Source organism: Mobula hypostoma, chromosome 19 (assembly GCF_963921235.1).
Source record: "Mobula hypostoma chromosome 19, sMobHyp1.1, whole genome shotgun sequence".
Lineage (NCBI taxonomy): Eukaryota > Metazoa > Chordata > Chondrichthyes > Myliobatiformes > Myliobatidae > Mobula > Mobula hypostoma.
The window spans coordinates 18,194,958-18,215,490 of NC_086115.1; the positions used below are offsets into that span (position 1 = coordinate 18,194,958).

General features: G+C 45.5%; 1 protein-coding gene across 6 annotated transcripts in view; it reads right to left on the reverse strand.

The window, feature by feature from the left end:
* nt5c2a (5'-nucleotidase, cytosolic IIa) overlaps positions 1–20,533 on the reverse strand; it is a 64,585-nt gene that overhangs the window by 24,619 nt on the left and 19,433 nt on the right. For 2 of the 6 annotated variants that reach the window (XM_063071449.1, XM_063071452.1), the window contains one exon: positions 7,445–7,535. The exons of the other annotated variants lie outside the window; for them this stretch is intronic. The gene's annotated coding sequence lies outside the window, so the exon portion shown is untranslated. The remainder of the gene's footprint in view (positions 1–7,444; positions 7,536–20,533) is intronic. 6 annotated transcript variants of the gene reach the window in all.

The window sequence follows — 20,533 nt, forward strand, 5'->3', positions numbered from 1 at the left end:
CCTGGGTTTGAAGGTCCATGCGTGTGCTTGCATGGGAGGAGAAACAAGGCGTTACTTCTGCTGTCGTTGTGTCTATGTTGTTCTGCTGAGCATTGTGAACATGCTATGTCAGCATCAGAATATGTGGCGACACTTGTGGGCACATCCTCCAGTGTGTTGACTGTTAACGCAACCACATTTCACTGTACGTTTCAGTGTACAAGTGATAGACTTGAATCTTGAATAAATCAGGGCACTGAGTACAGGAGATAGGATGTTATGTTACACAAGACATTAGTGAGGCCTAATTTGGAGTACTGTGTGCAGTCTTGGCCACCTGTCCAGAGGAAAAATATCAATAACCTTGAAAGAGTGCAGAGAAAATTTACAAGGAATTTACTAGGACTTGAGGAAGTGACCTGGAAGGGAAAAATGAATAGGTTAGAACTTTATTCCCTGGAGCGTTGGCAAATGAAGGAAGATTTGATAGAGGTATACAAAATTATGAGGGACATAGATAGGGTGAATCATGACAGTATTTTAGCCCTTGGGTGGGTGAGACTAGAACTAGAGGTCATAGGTTTAGAGAAAGGTGATGTTCAAGTATCCTAAAGCAGGAAATCAGGAGGGCAGAAGAAGGGGACATGACTTATTCCTGGCACATAAGATGAAGGAGACTCCTAAAAGGTTCCATAAATGTATTCTGAGGGGGGCAGGGAGAGAGAAGGCTCCCTTGACGACCAACATCAATCAAACCAAGTTGAACTGTCATTCAAACCACAGATGGAAACCTCTGAACAAGACAGCATTCCTAGTAATTCGCAATTACACGACAATTTGTGTTAAGCCACAGGAAACAGGAGAGGTTTAAGTAAAAACCTCAATTCTGCAATTGTGATGGAGAAGGACCTAGTGAATTCGGTGATATCCTGGAACAAATTAGTGTTATGAAGAGAGAGGTGTTGGAGGTCCTGAAACCCATTTAAGTGGAGAAGTTCCTCACGACTGACCAGCTGTATCCTAGATGTAATGAGCGGTAAGGGAGAAGATTACAAGGACCGTAGTGAAGATGAGGTTATATTGTGGCCCTGTCGAAGAAGTGCAGTAGAGATGCAGACAGGTAAGCCTTACTTCAGTGGCAGTTATTGGTACTGGTTTATTTTTATCATGTGCACCATAATACAGTGAAAATGGTATTTAGACAGATCATTATATCAAGGTAGTGCTCAAAAGGAAGGATTCTGAGAAACAGTTTATTTGCATTTGGAAAGGCAAGAACCAATTAGGGATTGTCAGTATAGCTTGCATGTGAGCAAAATGGCCCAATGGTAATGCAATCAGAGTTCTGATGACGGGTCTTGGTCCGAAACGTCGACTGATAATGGATGCTGCCTGAATTGCTTCGTTCCTCAAGCATTTTGTGTGCGTTACTCTGGATTTCCAGCATCTGCAGAATCTCTTGTTTATATAGATTTATGAGAGGCATAGATTGGGTAGGCAGCTAGTGTATGTTCTCATAGTGGGATGATCTAAAATTAGGTAGCATAGGTTTAAGGTGAGAGGGAGGAGGTTGAAAGGGGATCTGATGAGTAAATTTTTCCACACAAGAGTAGTTGGCATTTGGAATGAGCTCTCAGAGGAGGTGGGGGAGGCAGGAACAGTAACAACATTGAAGAGAGATCTGAACAGGTATCTGAATGAGCAGGGCTCAAAGAGATGTGGAATAATTGAGGCAAGTGAGATTAGTAAAGTTAGGCACGATGGTCAGCATAAACATGGTGGGCCAAGGGGCCTGATTCTATGCTGTACAGGCCCATGACACTATGACATGGTGGCACAAACGCTCATTCTCATCCTGTACAAACTCAATGACATTATATAATGCAACAGGCTGATCAGCAAAACAATTCAAAGCTTTTCACAGAAAGGACAGCAGGCTCAGGAATTTACAAACCCCAGAAACCGAGCCCTGGAGAAATCATGCAAACCCCAGCACCCACTGTGCAGGCAAATGTGCAAATCCTGGCTCTAGGAAAGCGTGGAAACCCCAGCATACTCAGCAGTAAGGAAGGTGTTGAAACCAGGACCCGGGGGAAGCATGCAAGTTCCTGTACATTTGGCACCAAGAGAAGTGTGCAAATCCTAGCACATGGTGCAGGGGAAACGTGCAAATACAGGCACAACTGGTATTGGGAGTGAGGGTAGATTATGCAAATATGAGCATTCTTGGTGCCAGCCAAGAGGTGGGACGTGCAAATGCCAAGGTCTGGTCCATACCAATACTGCCCATTGATGCCAACACCAGCTTGAACCGTACATTGTTGGTGTGAATGTTAGGGTACACAGGCAGCAGACCACCTTTGGAATGGTCAGCATGCAGAGCTTGTTAAGCTCTCTGCTCTCCCATGAACAGTTGCTTCATTCTTTATGCTGAGTCACATTTTCAGAAACTGATAATCCATTCTGGTCACAACACCAAAGCACCAAGTTTTGTCTCAGATTTAGAATCAAAGCAGCAAGCAGTGGGCGATATACTCTCGCAGAACATGGAATATTACCGGGTTTGAAAGCCTGGTGTAACTCGTCTGTTTATCAACCAGCGATAGCTGGTTGTGAATAGAGTGCCAACAGCTAAAGGTGTGGCACATTATGCCACTACATAATGGCAGCAGAAGGTGCCATATCAATAAAATTTGGACGAGGAGCCTCTGAAAGCTCCACAACTTCCCTGCAAATTCCCTAATCCCTGCCTCAAAAACATGCATAATTTTCATGAGCTTTCGTCCCAGATGTATTTTGACTGGACCATTCACTCTCTGATGCTTCAGAGATCCTCTGTCCACATGTGAGCTTGGATAGGAACAGCCAACAGGCTTCACACCATAACCCAGGCTTCTGATCACACAACAGCCACAGGCAGCAGTGACAGCCACATGGAGCTAATCCGGCCCTCCCAATGAACATGCACATCTCCAGCTCAGCATTCGAAGGACCAGGACAAGGGGGACCACGACAAGGAAGGCCAGACATGAACATTCAGACACATCAGGCAGCACACAAACACATTGACCAGAAAGGATGGCGTTAGTGGGTGTGACTTTCTGTAAGCTGTTCCCTGCTGATCCACTCATTACATCTATAATAATTGTTCTACTCTTTTACATCTAAATTCTGTCTTTATTCTGCACTGTTATTGTTTTCTCCTGCTCTACCTCAATGCACTGTTGTACAGATTTGAGCTGTATGAACGGTATGAAAGATGGGCTTTACACTGTATCTCGGTACAGGTGACAATAATAAACCAATTCCAGCTCTGTGGCTGCCAGCAGCTTTATGCACACCTCTTCAATCACCCACCTTGCCCAGCCTTCTCCAGGAAGGAGCTGTACTGCTGCTGGATAAGGACAACAAACACCACCAGCTCAATCTACATTTAGAAAAGGAGGGACTGATCAGAAGTCGCCAGCAGAACTTTCTTGGTGGATCTTTTATCCAGAGTGGTGAATCCGTCGAATTTGTTAACACTGTGGAGGACAAGCTATTGGGTACATTTAAGGCAGAGGTTGATAGATTCTTGATTAGTCAGGGTTTGAAAGGATACAGGGAGAAGGCAGGAAATGGGGCCGAAAAGGAATGTGGATCAGCCATGATGAAATGGCGGAGCAGAATCGATGTGCCAAACTGCCTAATGTTGTTCTTATATCTTATGGTCTTATGCCATCTGAAGAAGGAACAAAATATATTGACGAAGTCAATGCAGTCTACATGGACTTCTGTAAAGCCTTTCTAAAGGACAAACATGGGAGACAGGTCTAAAAGGTTATATACAACATAGAACAGTGCAGACCCTTCACCCACAATATTGGGGAAACTTCTGAACCTACTTTAAAGTTCAAAGTAAATTTATTACCAACATATGCATATGTCACTATATCCTACCCTGAGATTCATCTTCTTGTAGGTATTCAATAGAACGAAGACCAATAAAATTAATGAAAAACTACATAGAAAGACAGATGAACATCCAATGTGCAAAAGGAAACAAATTGTGCAAAAAACAATAATAATAATAATAATAAATTAAATAAATAATGCTGAGATCATGAGTTGTAGAGTCCTTGAAAGGGAGTCCATAAGTTGTGGAATCAGTTCAGAGTTGAGGTGGAGTGAAGCTATCCGCACTGGTTTAAGAGCCCGATGGTTGAAAGGTAATACCTGTTCCTGAACCTGGTGATGCAGGACCTCAGGCCCCTCTCCTCCTCCTCGATGGCAGCAGAGAGACGAGAGCACAGCCTGGATGGTGGGGGTCCTTGATGATGGATGCTGCTTTCTTGTGGCAGCGCTCCTTGTAAATGTGGTCAATGGTGGGGAGGGCTTTTCCCGGGTGAGGAACTCTACTGCATCCACCCCTTTTGAAGGCTTTTCCATTCTTGGACATTTGTTGTTTCCATACCAGACTGCAACAGGCTATCCGCCACTGTGCATGTATAGAAATTTGTCAAAGTTCTAGATGACATGCCAAATCTGCACAAACTTTTAAGAAAATAGAAGCACGGCTGTGCCTTCTTTGTAATTACTTCATCGTTCCAGGACAGGTCCTCTGATATGATAATAGCCAGGAACTTAAAGTTCCTGGCCCACTCCGCCTCCAATCCCCTGATGAGGACTGATTCATGGACCTCTGGTTTCCTCCTTTAGTCAATAATTAGCTTCTTGGTCTTGCTGACGTTGGGTGAGTGGTTGTGGTTATGACACCGCTCAGCTGGGTTTTCTATCGTCTTTCAGTAAGCTGATTTGTCAAACACCTTTGATTCGGCTAACAAAGGTGTCATCAGCAAACTTAAATTTGGCATTCGAGCTGTACTTAGCCTCAGTCATGGATACAAAGCGAGCTAAATTGGGAATAAGCACACAGCCTTGTGGTGTACCTGCGCTGACGGCAATTGTGGAGGGAAAGTTGTTGCCAGTGCACAGCTGGAGTACTGTGTATAGCTCTGATTGTCACACGATAAAAAAGATGCGATTGCACTCAGGAGGGAACCAGGATAATGACAGGAATGGAGTGTTTCAGTTCTGAGCAAGGACTGGGCATGCTGGGTTGGTTTTCCTTGAAGCTGAGGTGGCTACGGGTAGACTGACAGAAGTATACAAAAGTATGAGGAGCATAGAGGATGAATTGTGAGGAAGTTCTTCCCATGAAGGAGATGGGCAAAAGCAGAGGCGTAGGTTTAAGGTGAGGAGTAACAGGTTTCAGAAGATCTGGAACTAACTGCCCGAGAAGGCAGTGGAGGCAGGTACTCTCACATTATAGTAGTATCTGAATGAGCAGTTGAATGGCTAAGACACAGAAGGTTATGGGCAAAGTCATGGTAAATGAGATTAATGTAGACAGGTACTTGATGATCTGCAGAGACACGATAGGACAAGGGGCCTAGTTCTGTGCTGCATGACTCTAATCTGTCAGTCTTTCGAGATTCCAGCTTTATAATTGTCATCGAAGAGGCTCAATGAATAAACAACCAAGCAGCCCAAGAGCTCCAAACCTCCCCAGTGCCCAACACCCAACAGGTCTTCAAAAGTATCACGAAACAGTGCAACCACTTTCCCCAGAGCCCTTGCCTGAATCAGGAGAGGGCAGGGGCCAGCAGTTCCCTCCAGCTCCTGCTCTCCTGCAAACCTCTGCCCCTCACTGATGAGCGGGATGCTCAGGAGCCGAAGACTGGGAGGTTAAAAAGCAGCTGTTTGTAGAGACAGCAGATACACACAGCTGCCCAACGCAGACAGAGGACGCAAAGCCATAGAACGGTTTCCAGTGAACTTCCTTGTGCAGAGTGTGCACTGCCTGTGATCTTTGGCTGCAGGACAGGACAGGACGCCCTGCAGCACTAAAACTGCATACATCTCAGTTACCACCCACCCCCCTCTCTTGGGGTGCCTACTTGCCTAAACTGCACCAACGTCTCCTGCATTAGCTTACAAACCCGCAATTCCATACAGGTAGTTAATTTTGCTTTTTCTCCCCCCTAATCCATCCATGTCTCGATTCTGGAACTTGTGCCAACACCTCCCAAGAAAAGTTTAACTGATGTTATGAGGATTGTGAACACTCAACCAACTGCCCAGAACACCCCCTTACCCACCCCTTCCCGAGAATAACTTGCCCCATACCTTCAGTCCTTCTGTAGGGAAGTCAATCGGAAACTTTTTCTACACTGCCCCAAAAGATTCCATGTCATGTCACCACCCATCTTTACAGGTTTAATGACCTCCTCTCACCTTCCACCCTTCTCTCTGGTTTAACCTCCTCCTCTCACAACCTTCCCCAGTGAGAGGTTCCTCCACTGCCGTGCCCACAGTGAGAAAGAGCCAGGCCCCAGCAGCTTGCTGGCTTACCTCTATATCCCCTTGCAATTCTGATGTCACATTAGTGACATTCCAAATTATAAAATACTTACCCACCCTTCCCTGTAGTGACATGTTGTGCTGAAGGAGAAACAGCTACAATAATAACTGCAACTGTATTCAGCAAATAACTGAGAGTCAGCTCATTACACAAGTTCCAGAGTATAGAAGCCCTTGTGTCTAATGGCAGCTGGAAGATTAACTGAAGTATGAACATATTCTCAGTTTAACACAGGTGAAAACAGCACTGGGTGCAGAAACACAAATGCATGGTTCATTCCCTCATGCACCACAACCCAGGACACGGTGACATTCAACAACATAACAGAAGCTGTCAGAGCATCCACGCAGGCTTTGAACACTCTTCTATCCAGCAACACAGCCATGCCACCCACTCACTTGTTCCTCTGGATATGAGGGGTTTAAACTTCTGCTAATTTTGTACCTGGTAGATATGAAACTGCAAATCCACACACCATTACCCAACACTCAGCACATGCCTCAGTTTTAAGGGTTGTGCACGTTTTTTACCCGTACTTTCAGCTCCATCACGTGAAGTCCTGATGTGAGGACATTAAAGGGCAGCCACCTGCTGCAGGCAGCTTCCTCAGCAGAGGGCGGGCCAGAGAAGGAAAGCTGTCCCAGGTGGAAAGGAAAATTCACTGACTGGGACCACACTGTGGCGGCACGGTAAATGCCATTAAATATCTACCACACTCCCTCCTGAGCGGTTCCTGATGCCAGAAAGCGTAGCTCCTACAAGACGGAGAATTCTCACCAATTTCACAGTGGGCTTCCCTGGAAAGGAAGGCCATCAAGCAGGAATGTGTAGCTTTTATAACTGACAGAAAATGCATCACTTGGTCTGAGTCACTGATTATTTCCTAACTGTGCAGCTGAGAATGGCCAACCTTGATCCCTCTGAGCCGGGCAGAGCCAACACTCCACCCTGCCCAGAGGCAGGGCCGGGTTTACCTTCTGCTGCAGAATCCATTGTTTATCTCCTGTTTCCCATAAGAATCGCTCTTGTTTCGCCCAGTTACGCAGTTCCCCTCCATCTTACCTCCTCCAGCTGGGAGGGGGACGAGAGGCCGCAAACTCCTCCTCGAGAGCGACAGCAACTCTCCTTTCTCAGCCAACAGGAAGTACGCTAGCTGTGGGGTGAAACAGATAAAGTGTTGGTCCCCTTCCACGAAGCCACAATCATAGTGGTGTGAAGCCAGCATCTATTTCACTTGTACTCTGGTTTCAGAATTGTCGCTGAGGCTCAACATTCTGGTCAGCCGGTGAGTCAGTCCTCAATGCATGGTGCTCCTTTACGCCAGTGGCCTCCCTCACCTACCGCCCAAACTTTCACTACCTAGTTTCACAAGCTCACTTCATGCAGCATCAGTCACTCCACAACGCCATCGCTGCTACTCCCAGTCCACTCCAAGTCCCAGAGCACGGCACCAGTAATCCTGTCACAACGGTGCCACTGCTTCCCAAAGTCCCACAATGAAGAACAACACCTCTGCCACAGCAACCTCCCCATCTCATGGCATTATATATCAACCTATCTTATGAATTCAAATAAGTCCATAAGATCAAGATATAGGAGCAGAATTAGGCCATTCAGCCCATCGAGTCCGCTCTGCCATTACATCATGGCTAACTTATTAACCCTCTCAACCTCATTCTCATGCCTTCTCCCTGTAATCTTTGACACCCTAATTAATCAAGAACCCATCAACCCTTGCTTTAAATATACCCAATGACTTGGCCCTCACCGCTGTCTGTGGCAATGAATTCCACAGATTCACCATTCTCTGGCTAAAGAAATTCCTCCTCACTCTGTTCTAAAGGGACGTCCTGTCCTGAGGCTGTGCCTTCTGGCCCTAGGACCCTCCCAACACTATTGGAAACATCCTTTCCACATCCACTATAACTATACCTTTCAATATTTCATAGATCTCAACGAGTTCCCCCTCATTCTTCTAAATTTTCACATCCCTTTGCCAAAAGATGATAAAAATTTCTTCACCCGACAAAAATTCAGTGACAAACCAGTCCAGAAACTAAACGCTAAAACTCAGGCACACACAATCACTTTCTAGCTTCAGCCTACCTTCCAAATGCTGTCCACGTTTGAGTCTTCTCCTCTTGTAATCAAAGCTTCCTTATCGTACTTGCTGCCTGGGAACTATTTCGCATTCCCTCCCACCATCTGTATACAGAAACCAGGAGCTCAAACACTGTCTCCCGTTTTAACTTAACAGCTTCTCCAAACCAGGCGAAAATACATTGTCTTCAACTGCAATGCTCAATCCATCGGACATGACACCCTTTCACCCTCATCCTCACTGGAGCTCTGACAGCCTGTTATTTAGATATTTCACAGAAGAATGGCTCTGCGGTAGAGTAAAACCACTGCCAATGTCTGAGACGACTGGTCAGTCTGAGCGCAGGTTGATCACTGCACTGCCCGGCTGCTCCCTCCTTCCACCTCCACAGATCACGCTTCACAGTGGGCCAGGGACCAGAGACATGGCAGTGACCCAGCTCCATTCTAACTTTCTATATGAATAATAGACTACTATTCATTCTTTTCTGCTTCCCCGGCAGGCTGACGTTTACTGCCCTGTCACTTTCTTCAGCCTTGCACTACCCTCTTTAGTGGAAAGCAGGCCACAGAACTTCCTGTCCAAGTGCTGAAGGTAGCAGCACAGGTAGATTTGGAGAAGGAAGCATACGGGATGCTGGCCTTCAACACACAAGGCAACCAGTGTACAAGAACAAAGATTATGTCACACAGCAGGAGTACTGTGTACAGCTGAGGTCACCACGCCATAAAATGGACATGACTGCTCTGGGGAGGGTGCAGAGGATTCAACAGGAGTCTTTTAGTTAGGTTTGTTTTTCCTCAGAGTGGCAGAGGCTGAGCTTAGACCTGATCGAGCTTTTCAGAATTACAGGAGGAGAGAGGTAGATAGAGAAAATTCACTCTATAGCAAAGGTGTCTAAAACCGGAGAGTACAGGTTGAGGGTAAGGAGTGAGAGGATTAGAGGGAATCTAAGGAAGAATTTGTTCCAACTAAAGGGTGGGTGGAATTAGACGTATTGCCTGAAGACATAGAAGTTAAGAATATTGTACAAATTACCAACAAGCTCATAAAATGCTAATGCACAGAAGCCTACACAGCATACAACACCATAAGATACAAGAGCAGCATTAGGCCAAATGCAGGGAATTGAGATTAATATTGATGTTGCTTGATGGTTAGCATAGGGACGGTGGGCTGAAGGGCCTGTTTCTGTGCTCTATCACTCAACTGGATAAACAGGGATGATGCGTGTTTAGGGATAATGGCTGAGTGAGGAACACTAGTCAGGTCACTGTAAGAGACCCCTGCTTTTCCTGCAGCAGCGAGACCAAGTTCTAATATCGTGAGATGGGAGTTGAGTGGAAAAGGAGTTCAGGTAGCACGTACTCTGTTCACTCAGCTGAGCACAGTCTGTCCTCAACAACACCCAGAGTCGAGGAGAAAGCACTCCTACACCATCAATATCAAGGAGTACAGAGGAAGAATGGAAATGGGATATTGTTTGCCAAAGGTCAGCCTTGCTCACACACTAAGAACAGCCTCTTAGGGAAGATTCTGAGGGAAACACTAAAAAAAAATCCTAAACTTTGTTAAAGAGAAAAGGAGGTGGCAAGGACATATGTACTACTGGAGGGCCAAGGGGGAAGGAGGAGGTGAGAAGGCAAGGAGCAAGAGCAGCAGAGAATCAGGGGTGTGGAAGCAGAAATAGCTGACTATTTGGATGGAAACTCACTGAAAAAACTTGGGAAGAACAGTCAGGGTAATTCACCATCCTCCAGTCAATCAGTGGTAGGCTGGGACTCGGAATAACCAGCCTCACTTTGTTCTCCCATTCACCACTGCTCCTATAATTTTTCTCCTATAAACCAAGCTTCAGTCCTGCTCTAACTGGGTACAGTTTTGGCAGTCCACACTGCCTATTCACCCACTATTCTCCACTCCAGAATATTAAACTGCCCTGCACACAACACCCTAATGCCTTCGTTACCTACCCAGTTATAAGAGAGGGGGAATGATTGGACAAAGAAGGCAACAGAGGAATGTTAAAGTGTGACAAAGAAAGGACAGGCTCCATGCTTTACTACAAGAGTATTGAAACAGGCTCTTCAGCCCACTGATTCTGTACCAACCATTAACATTAACCACCTTCCTTACTCTTGCCACATGTTGATAATCTCTCCCAGATTCTATCAGACTGTTTAACTACCACCCTGCCTGTCTTTGGGATGGGGAAGAAAGCCAGGACACTGGGAAAACTCACAGAGCCATAGGGAAGAAGAGTGGACAGCAGGGTCAGGACTGAACCTAGGTGTCTGGTGTTGTGAGGCAGCGGCTCTACCTGCTGTGCCACTGAGTCTTTCCTGTCCACATGAGCCTCTACACAGCCCCCACTGCCCCCACCATTATACCCATATATTTCTTTCCTGCTCACACTCTCCTGCAGTCTCCCTCTGCAGCTTCAAACCCTCCCTGTGGAAATTTCACATTCCCACCCCCACTCAGACGTTTCTGCTGAACTCCCCAGTGGACGCATTAGAGATTACTTTTACTCATAACCCTTGTGCAATGTTACAGATTTCTGACAGCCCATATTGTCGTATTATTTCCAGAGAAAATAACCCAGTTTGAATTATTTCCCAATGGGAATGTTCGTGATATTATAGCAACACTGAAGAACCAGGCAGAGACCCAGAGGAATAGATAGAGTGGATAGCCAGCACCTTTTCCTCAGGGCACCACTGCTCAATACAAGAGGACATGGCTTTAAGGTAAGGGGTGGGAAGTTCAAGGGGGATATTAGAGGAAGGTTTTTTACTCAAAGAGTGGTTTGTGCATGGAATGCACTGCCTGAGTCAGTGGTGGAGGCAGATACACTAGTGAAGTTTAAGAGACTACTAGACAGGTATATGGAGAAACTTAAGCTGGGGGGGTTATATGGGAGGCAGGGTTTAAGGGTCGGCACAACATTGTGGGCCGAAGGGCCTGTACTGTGCTGTTCTGTTCTATGTTCTATCCAGAGACAAGTTTAAATTGCACCATGGGTACTGGAGAACTCCAGTTAACCAAGAACCTGGAACAGAACAGAACACGAGCAGAATTCAGCAGGTCAAGCAGGATCTGTGGAGAAAAGGAAAAGCTGGAAGTGCAGATGAACCTTTACGCCATCCCGGAAGGCACTTGGATGGCGGGGAGAGTGGAGAGGAAGGACAGCATTTATTCCTCCTTTGTTTGCAGGGGAAAGTGCCCATGGACAGGAAGAGGTGGTGTGGAGGTACGAATGGACCAGAGAGAGCAGTCCCTGTGGAAAGCAGAAAGGCAGGGAGAGAGATGATGTGAATAGCAGTAGAGTCCCATAAACTGCTGGAAATGGTGGAGGACGCAATGGGTGCAGAGCCTGATGGGGTAAAAATGTGAAAATTTGGGCTCTTCTTTGGTTCCCGTTGAAGAGACATTCTATCAGTTTAATAATGTCCCTTCCAGAAGGAAACCTGACACCCTTCTCTGACTAAATTGATGTGATTCGAGATCAACAAAGAATTAGGACTACAGATTATGGGGCCAGCCATTGAAAAAAATTAGGTGCATAGAAATCTTTTCTCTCAGAGGGTAGTGAATCTCCAAAATTCTCTACCAGAGGGTGATGGAGATAGATAAGCATTTGAAAGAAGGATCAAGGAGCTGAACACCAAGGGGATTTGAGGCCTGTGTTGTACAGCCATGATCATTCCGATGGTGGGGCAGGCTTGAGGGGCCAAGTGGCCTACTCCTGCTCCTAGGTGCTTTGTTTTAGACCCACAGCAAAGCTCGACTCCTTCAACAGCGCATCAAGCTAAACAGGAATACAGCTGGACTACCCAGCAGCCATCCAGGCACGAGTATTTGATTTAAAGTACTCCTCACAAACTTCTGTCCCAATTTGAACAGCCATACCAAAGGTGAATCAAGAAACAACCTTACAAGCCATTCTCACAGAATCAATCACAGAACCACACCTTGCAGGCAATATATCAGATTCGGGGACAAAGATATAACGCATACACCCTAGAACAATTCTTAACCTTAATCCCACCTGTATCCAAGTTGTCCTAATACACTGATTACAAAGGCATTTATTTAACAATATAGAAAATATATGCCATGATAATAGAAAACAGGACATCTAATCTAGCTACTAATTATACAATCCACTTCCAATCATCAATACAGTGACAGAAGCCGTTATCAAATTATTCACCAGGATATATCAGTGCCAGACTTTAAAATCACAAGAAGGACAGCTCTTGACATTAAAGCTCTCTCATCTACTCTCTCTATACCTATAACATGTGTCTAAGCATAGCTCCAGTGCCACCTATGACACCACTGGCAATGGCAGAATCACAGGTGGTGAAAAGGAGGTGTACGGGGGTGAGACGGGCTGGGTAGGTTACTGTAGTACGGGTGGCTGAGTGGCGTCCAAAGAACAACCAAGCTTTAATGTTGGCAAGACCAAGAAACCGACTGTGAACATTACGGAAGGAAAATGAGGCAAATATTCTCCAGCCCTCACTGAAAAGTCTGCTGTGGAAGGGGTGAGCCAACATCCAAGGACCTACCCTGGGGCACCACGTGAAGAAAGCATGCCAGTGTTTCTGTTGTCTCAGAAATTTAAGACACTGACAAACTTCTACAGATACAGTGGAAAATATTCTGAGTGGTTGCATCACAGGCTGTAATGTGTGGGAAAGCATTACAGTGCATAAAAAACAGCCAGTTCCATCATGGGTACAGCTCTCCCCATTTAGGAAGGCAGCATCCATCATCAAGAATCCCCACCGTCAGGTCTTGCCAACTTCTCAGACAGAAGGTAGAGGAGCCCGAATACCCACAACTCAAGATTCAACAACTTTTCCTTCACTACTTTCAGGTTCTTGAACTGACCTGAAAATCCCTACATTACCTCATGCTATTTTAAAAAAATTTTCTCTCATACCCGTGTTATATATTTTGCTGTGTATTTTTGTTCATGTACTAGTGTAAAGTTATGTTCATTTAAGTTTATCCTAACTTGTGCTGATCATTTTTGTAATGTACTATGTTGTAAAAAGCTGGTTTGAATGTCATTTCTACCCTGCATATGGACATCTATGACCACAATAAACACGAACTTGCTGGACTGAAGTTACAATGGTTGGAGTCACAGCCCACACACTGGAAGGTGACTATAGTAGTTAATGCAGGGGAACCATCGCAACCCCATCAGGACATACTCAGGGCAGTGTCAATTCTATATTCAGGTAATAAAGCCACACAAGACAACATTAAAGTGCAGATTAATACTGGTACATAACGTTACAGACACACACAACAATCGCCTTCAAGAAATGGTCTAATAAACTACTAGTTGACAACGAATGGCATATGGCATCATCAAACTCCCCACCATTGTCACTGTTGATCATAAACGTAATGGATGAAACTATAATAGTACCATGGATACAAAAGAGAGCCACAGGCTGGATACCCTGCACCAGATAACTCAGTCCTGATACCTTAAGTTTTCAACCATCTACAAAACACGAATCAAAATAAAAATAAAGAAGTCTCCACATGCTTGGGTTGGTGCAACACTAACAATACCCAGGACACAACAGCCCACATGAACACATGCCACTCACCACCGTTACTATTGCCACCCTGACAATACAGGCTCTACAGCTAAAGGACAATGGCACAGGTACATGATAATCAAGTCACATAATATTCCAACGTGGAAATATTTGTCTTTCCGTCAGTCTCCAGGAACATGCTACCTAACACAAACGTGGAAATAGGTTTTCCACACCAACAGCAGCAGTTTCCAGCACTTTCTTTAAGAGCAATGAGTGAAAGACTATTAATGGCCTTGCCAACACAGCCAACATTCTGTAGATATCTAAAGGTCAGATTACTATAGGCAAGGTCCTGGAAAACAAGGTCCAGTTCCCATATCACTGGGAGTGCTCTCGATAAAGGTTGACATTGGCAAAGGAATTTACTATCACCTTCAGTGGAAAGGAGGAGGATGACAGGTGACTTGACAGGTGTACAAGATGATTAAAAGCATAAATCGAGTGGACAGTCTCTGTTAGCACAAAATGGCTGATACTGAAGGGCATAATTAAGATGACTGCAGGAAAATATAACGGGATGTCAGAGGTAGATTTTGTTTTAAAAAACAGTGTGGTTAGTATGTGGAATGCGCTGCCAGTGGTAATGATAGAGGCAGGTACATTAGGGACATTTAAGAAGCTCTTCGACAGAAAAACAGAGGCATAGGTCGGTAGGAGGGGTTAGATTTATCTTAAGAGTTGTTTAAAGGGTCGGCAAAACATTGTGGGCCAAAGGGCCTGTACTGTTCGGCATTGTTATATAGCATACCCCAGCACAGTCTTTGGTCAATTGAGGAAAAGGTATTAAAAGTTCAAAGTTAATTTACTATCAAAGCATCTACATGTCACCATTAATACTGTGATTCTTTTTTGCAGACATTCACAGTAAATACAAGTAACACCATAGAATTAATGAAAAACCACCGATAAACCAAAAATGACAAATAACCAATATATAAAAAGACAGCAAATGTTACAAATACCACAAAAATAACAATAATAAATAGACAGATAGATAGATAGGTAAATAAATGATACTGAGAACACATGTAGAGTCCTTGAAGGTGAGACAATAGGTTGTGGAATCAGTTCAGTGTTGAGGTGAGTGAAGCTGTCCCTGCCAGTTCAGGAGCACAATGGCTAAAGAGTTATATCTGTTCAGACTTGGTGGTGTGGGACCTTAAACTCCTAATGAGAAGAAGACATGGCCTGGATGGTGGAGGTCCTTGATGACGGATGCTGCTTTCCTGTGTCAGCACTTCATGTAAATGTGTCAATGGTGGGGAAGGCTTTTCCCGTGACCGATTGTGCTATACTGTTCTATGTAGAACTCCAGCACCATCTTACTGAACTGGAAGAGTGTTCATTCTCAAGGGCAAGGAATTCCCAGGGGAAAGAATATTCTTTTACATCTACAACTATTTATTTAGTTAAGATTATGACCTCAAACATGGCACAAAACTCCCACCCCGGTGTGCTTAAGAGGCTTTGAGCCACCCAAGACACATGAAAGTCATCTCTGCAAACTCTTCCAATTTCGTTGGAAGAATAAGCAAGCCTCTCCTAGGCCAAATGATTTGTGCAGACAGCAGAAAACATTCATGGATGCTCATAAAGCCTCTGTGAAGGAACGCAGCATCCATACTGACGCCTGGGAATTGCTGGTCCAAGCCCACTCAAAATGGAGAAGGAGCTTTGGGATCATATTTAGAGTCAAGGCCCTGGTTCAGTAGCACACTAAAATGCCGTGTAAGCAGCTAAAAGAGCAGACCACTTCAGACATTACCCCCACCTCTCCACCAGTTACTACCTTACATAGGAGTCTATGGAGGAATCTGCAATTCCCACATTGCCCTCATCAACCACTTTAGAACTCACAAAATTACAGTGGTGTTCATCCTCAACAGCAAGGGACTCCCAAGAGGAGGAATGCTCTTCTACGCCCACAACTATTTTATGTTCTGTACAACAGAAACCAGAACGTACAGTACATAATGCTCTGAGATGTGGCCTAGCCAGAATTGAAAGGCAGAGAACTTTTCATGGTCTCTCAGAACAAGGCTCTGTAGGAATTGTGCGGAGCTCTGAGCCAGGCTGTCAAGCTGTTATCTCGAACCCCCCCCCCCCCATGGATCAGTGCACAGTGTAGGCTTCCAATAGCTCACATGAACCGTGCAGCCATCAGGCTCCAGCTCTGTCTGATTTGGCTGACCTCTGGTGAATAGCATCAAAGTATTAGAATCAAACTTGGGGACCTTGTGAGGACAAGATACAGTATATCACTCAGACTCCAGCAGATCAATATCCAGTGATCACCTCTGAACGGTGGAAGAAAGGAGCTAGTGTGGAATTGGATAAGGTGAAGTCCAGAATCAAATATGCTGTCCACATTCACTGGAGGCCCACATAAGAATAATGCCAACAGGCGCTTGGGGAGAGACAACAAGCCCGTGTGGAAGCAAGGCAAAAGGCAGAAGTGGAATATCAGAACAAACTGAACTACATACAACAGCTTTGTCTAGAGAAGTGAGGGGGGAATTCCTAGTGAGCTGCACAAGTTAATTAATGTTTCAATCCAGAAAATATAATTAGTTCAGTGTGAGCTGTTGTAAGGTGAAAAGGAGCCTGCAGCATTGCAAGAATCACTCAGTTGTGAGAGTCTATAAAGAGGAACATGACACACACAATGACACTGCAGACAGTTCCAGTCTATTTCGCAACCCTAAGGGCTGCCAGATACAAGAAATGATTTCCTGTTGACAAGCTGTGCTGGAGATCCAGGTCACCCAACCAGCTGGTCTCTGCCATCTGAAAAAAATCCTCCAAAAGTTAGCAAAGCCATCACCTCTGCTACAAACTTTCTGTTGTCAGCAAAACTGCCACCATGGTTTCACCTCACAACCACAGCATGTCCAAACCAACCAAAAGTCAACAATCGCCTTTTAAAATGTAGTTAGCATCGTAATATGGGTAATGTTACAGTCAATTAGCAGATTCCACAATGACTGACTCATTTAGCTTAACATCTTAGGAAAACAATGCAATGTGCATTCACTACTGCACTTAAGTATCGTCTGCAGTTTGTGTTTGAGTGGGACAAACCCAAAACGTTCTGATCGAAACTTGAGGCACGCTGACTGTGAGATTCATCTGTACATCAAGGTGCAAAGGTCTGAAAGCACAGGGATATACTACCACCCAACAGAAACCCCTGTTCCGAAATCAATCACTTTTAGCCTTGAGTATTCTCAGTAGTTGAACATCCACAGATCCACACGTCTCAGCTGTCTGAGCCCTTATTCAGAGACGGTGCTCCCAGCTCGAGGAAACAGCTTCAAAGAATCCACCTGCCAACCCCTTTCAGAACACTACAGTTCAATGAGATCACTATCTACCAACTCCAGCGAGCCTGGGAACACCCTACCCAACCTTTCCACATTAGGACAAACTCATCATCTCACAAGTCACTCTCCTTCACCCCCCACCTACGTTTTCCTTAAGGAAGGAAGCAGAACACGGTACTGTACCCTCTCTCTCTCCTGTAAAAATACTCTGCTTTTCCATTCTACATCACATTGTCCATATTATAAGACACAAGAGCAGAATTAGGTCATTTGGCCCATCGAGTCTGCTCCATTACTCATTCATGATTGATCCATCATCCCTCTCAAGCCCATTCTCCTGCCTCTTCCCCGTGACCTTTGACTTACTAATTCATGAAGAACCTCTGCTTTAAATATACTCAATGACTTGGCCTGCACAGCCATCTGATTCATTGCCCTCCTGCTAAATAAATGTCTTTTCATCTCTGTTCTAATGGACATCTCACAATTCTGAGGCTGTGCCCTTTGGTCCTAGACTTCCCCCATTATAGGAAACATCCTCTTCACATCCACTCTATCCAGATCTTTCAATATTCGATGGGGTTCTCATTGAAACCTATTTCATTCTTCTAAACTCCAGCAGGTACATCAAATGCTCCAAATGCTCCTCATATCTTAACCCCTTCATTCCTGGGATCATTCTCATGAAACTCGTCTGGACTCTCTCCAATGCCGGCATATTTTTTCTTAGATAAAGCGACTCAGAACTGCTTATATACTTCAAGTGCGGTCTGACCAATTCTATTAAAGACCAAGCATTACATCCTCTCTTTTGTATTCTAGTACTCTCGAAATGAATACAAACATTGCATTTGCATTCCTTACAGGCAATTCACCGAGGGAATCTTGCATGAGAACTCCCAAGTCCGTCTTGTTACACCTCTGATTTTTTAATTTTCTCCTTATTTAGAAAATAGTCCACACCTTTATTCCTTCTGCCAAAGTTCATGACCATGCACTTCCCCACATTATATTCCATCTGCCATTTCTTTGCCTGTTCTTGCAATTTGTCTAAGTCCTTCTGCAGACAATCTACTTCCTCAGCATTCCCTTCCCCTCCACCCAGCTTCATATTGTCCACAAACTTGGCCACAAAGCCATCAATTCCATCATCCAGATCATTGACGTAAACTGTGAAAAGTTGTGTACCCAACACCCACCCCTGCATTTCCACTCTTTGCGACCAGCCAGTCAGCCAATCTTCTATCCATGTTACTACCTTTGCTGTAACACCAGGGGCTCCTATTTTGTTTTGCAGCCTCATGGCACTTTGTCAAAGGCTTTCAGAATACCCAACTAAACAACACCCACTTAACACTCCTTTGTCCAACCTGCTTGTTCTTATGTTCCATTTGACTTGTTCCTGGCCATTCTCTCACTTTGTCTATGTACTCTTTGTTTCCTCCTTTCAACTTACTTTCCCACACAGCTGCGTATTGTCAGTGAACATGGAAACGTTACCCTTGGGCTCTTTACTCACATCACTGCCATACACCAGGACTAAACTGAAGCATTCATTCCACTATTCACAGCTTGCCCTCCAAAAAAAAAAGTCACTCCTGTATTCCATTTTCCAGTTCGGTATATAATTCTCAGTCCTTGCTAATGTGATACACAAGTTCCCCAAACACTGACTCAGTGTGAGGTCCTGCTCTCTAACGATTCCACCACATTTATTTGGAACTCTCACATATGAAGCAATCCACTTCCAGGTACAGAAAAATCCAGTCAATAAACAGACAGCGGAAATGAACATTAGTAAACACACGGAGCTGCCAATGACAGCACTACCCTCACAGAATTCATCGACAATCTCCGAATCACTGATGACTGGAAACCTAATCAAACCAGCATCAAAATACCATACATGCAGGAGTAGGATGTCCTTTGGTAAGCACTTTAACTCACAAGTTCCTAAGCATTTTCAAGAAACAGCAGGAGAATCCAGGTCCAAGAGGACCCAAGTACCATAACAAAATCCCAGGAAACCTGCCCACTTGATTGGTACATCTTCACCCCTGCTGGGCCCTGGATGCACAAAAAGTCAGCTATTCCAGCAGCACCTCCCAAACCACCTCCCGAATGATGGAGGGTGGCTTGGAGTATCCGGCAGTGTTATGAGAGGAGCAACCCCCCCCCCACCCCGCCTCCATCATTCGGGCAGCTGATTAGAGAGGCGCGGGTGGAGAAGAGTGCTTCGGGCCGAAAAGGGGGCTCGGACCACCGGGAACGGTCTTCAGCGGTTCAGGAAATGGTAGCTGGGTTGAGAACAGAGAAATCCAAGGGGTCCCGGGGGGGAGGGACCCCCGCTTGAGGGGATGGACAGGGGGAGTATCCCCTTCGGGGAGCGTCCCGGGAGGAGAGAGGCGGCGGGTAGCGCGTGCTATAAACTGTGGGATAGAACGGCATTTCCGGCGGGAATGTGAGTGGCCGGGGGTGTGCTACACCTGTGGGGAAGCGGGTCACTTGCGGAGGGATTCTGAGAGACGACATGCTCCGAGGGGGGAGGGCCCCCGGGCCACTAGGAAGGGAGAGGTGTCGGGAAACTTAGGAGAGGCTCAGTGAGGGAACGGACTGGAGTCTCAGGAGGAACACGTTCCCAGAAAGCAGCCATGGAACCCCCAAAAGCACAAGCCCTTATTCCGGATGGACTGGTGGGACCCCGTTCCAGCGTGTCCCTACGGATAGAGGGAATTTTTGCAAAAGCCATCCTCCACACAGGATCGCGGGTTACCTTATTTGTACCGGTCGTTCTACAATAAATATCTGAAGCATTTGCCAGTAACCCCGTTTAATGCACTGGAGATTTGGGGCATAAGTGATGGTGATTACCCGTACGATGGGTACTTGTCAGTGAGATCGGAATTCTCGGAGGGCGATGTGGGAGTGTCGGAAGCCCTTGAGACGCTGGTGTTGGTTTGTCCGGACCCGGTGGAAACCGGTGGCGCTGCCCTGCTAGTGGGGACTAACTCCCCTCTGGTGCGACGGCTCTTGGGAGCCTGTAAGGAGAAGGCGGGGGAGAACTTTCTGGAGACCCTCTCGGTACACCCAGTGT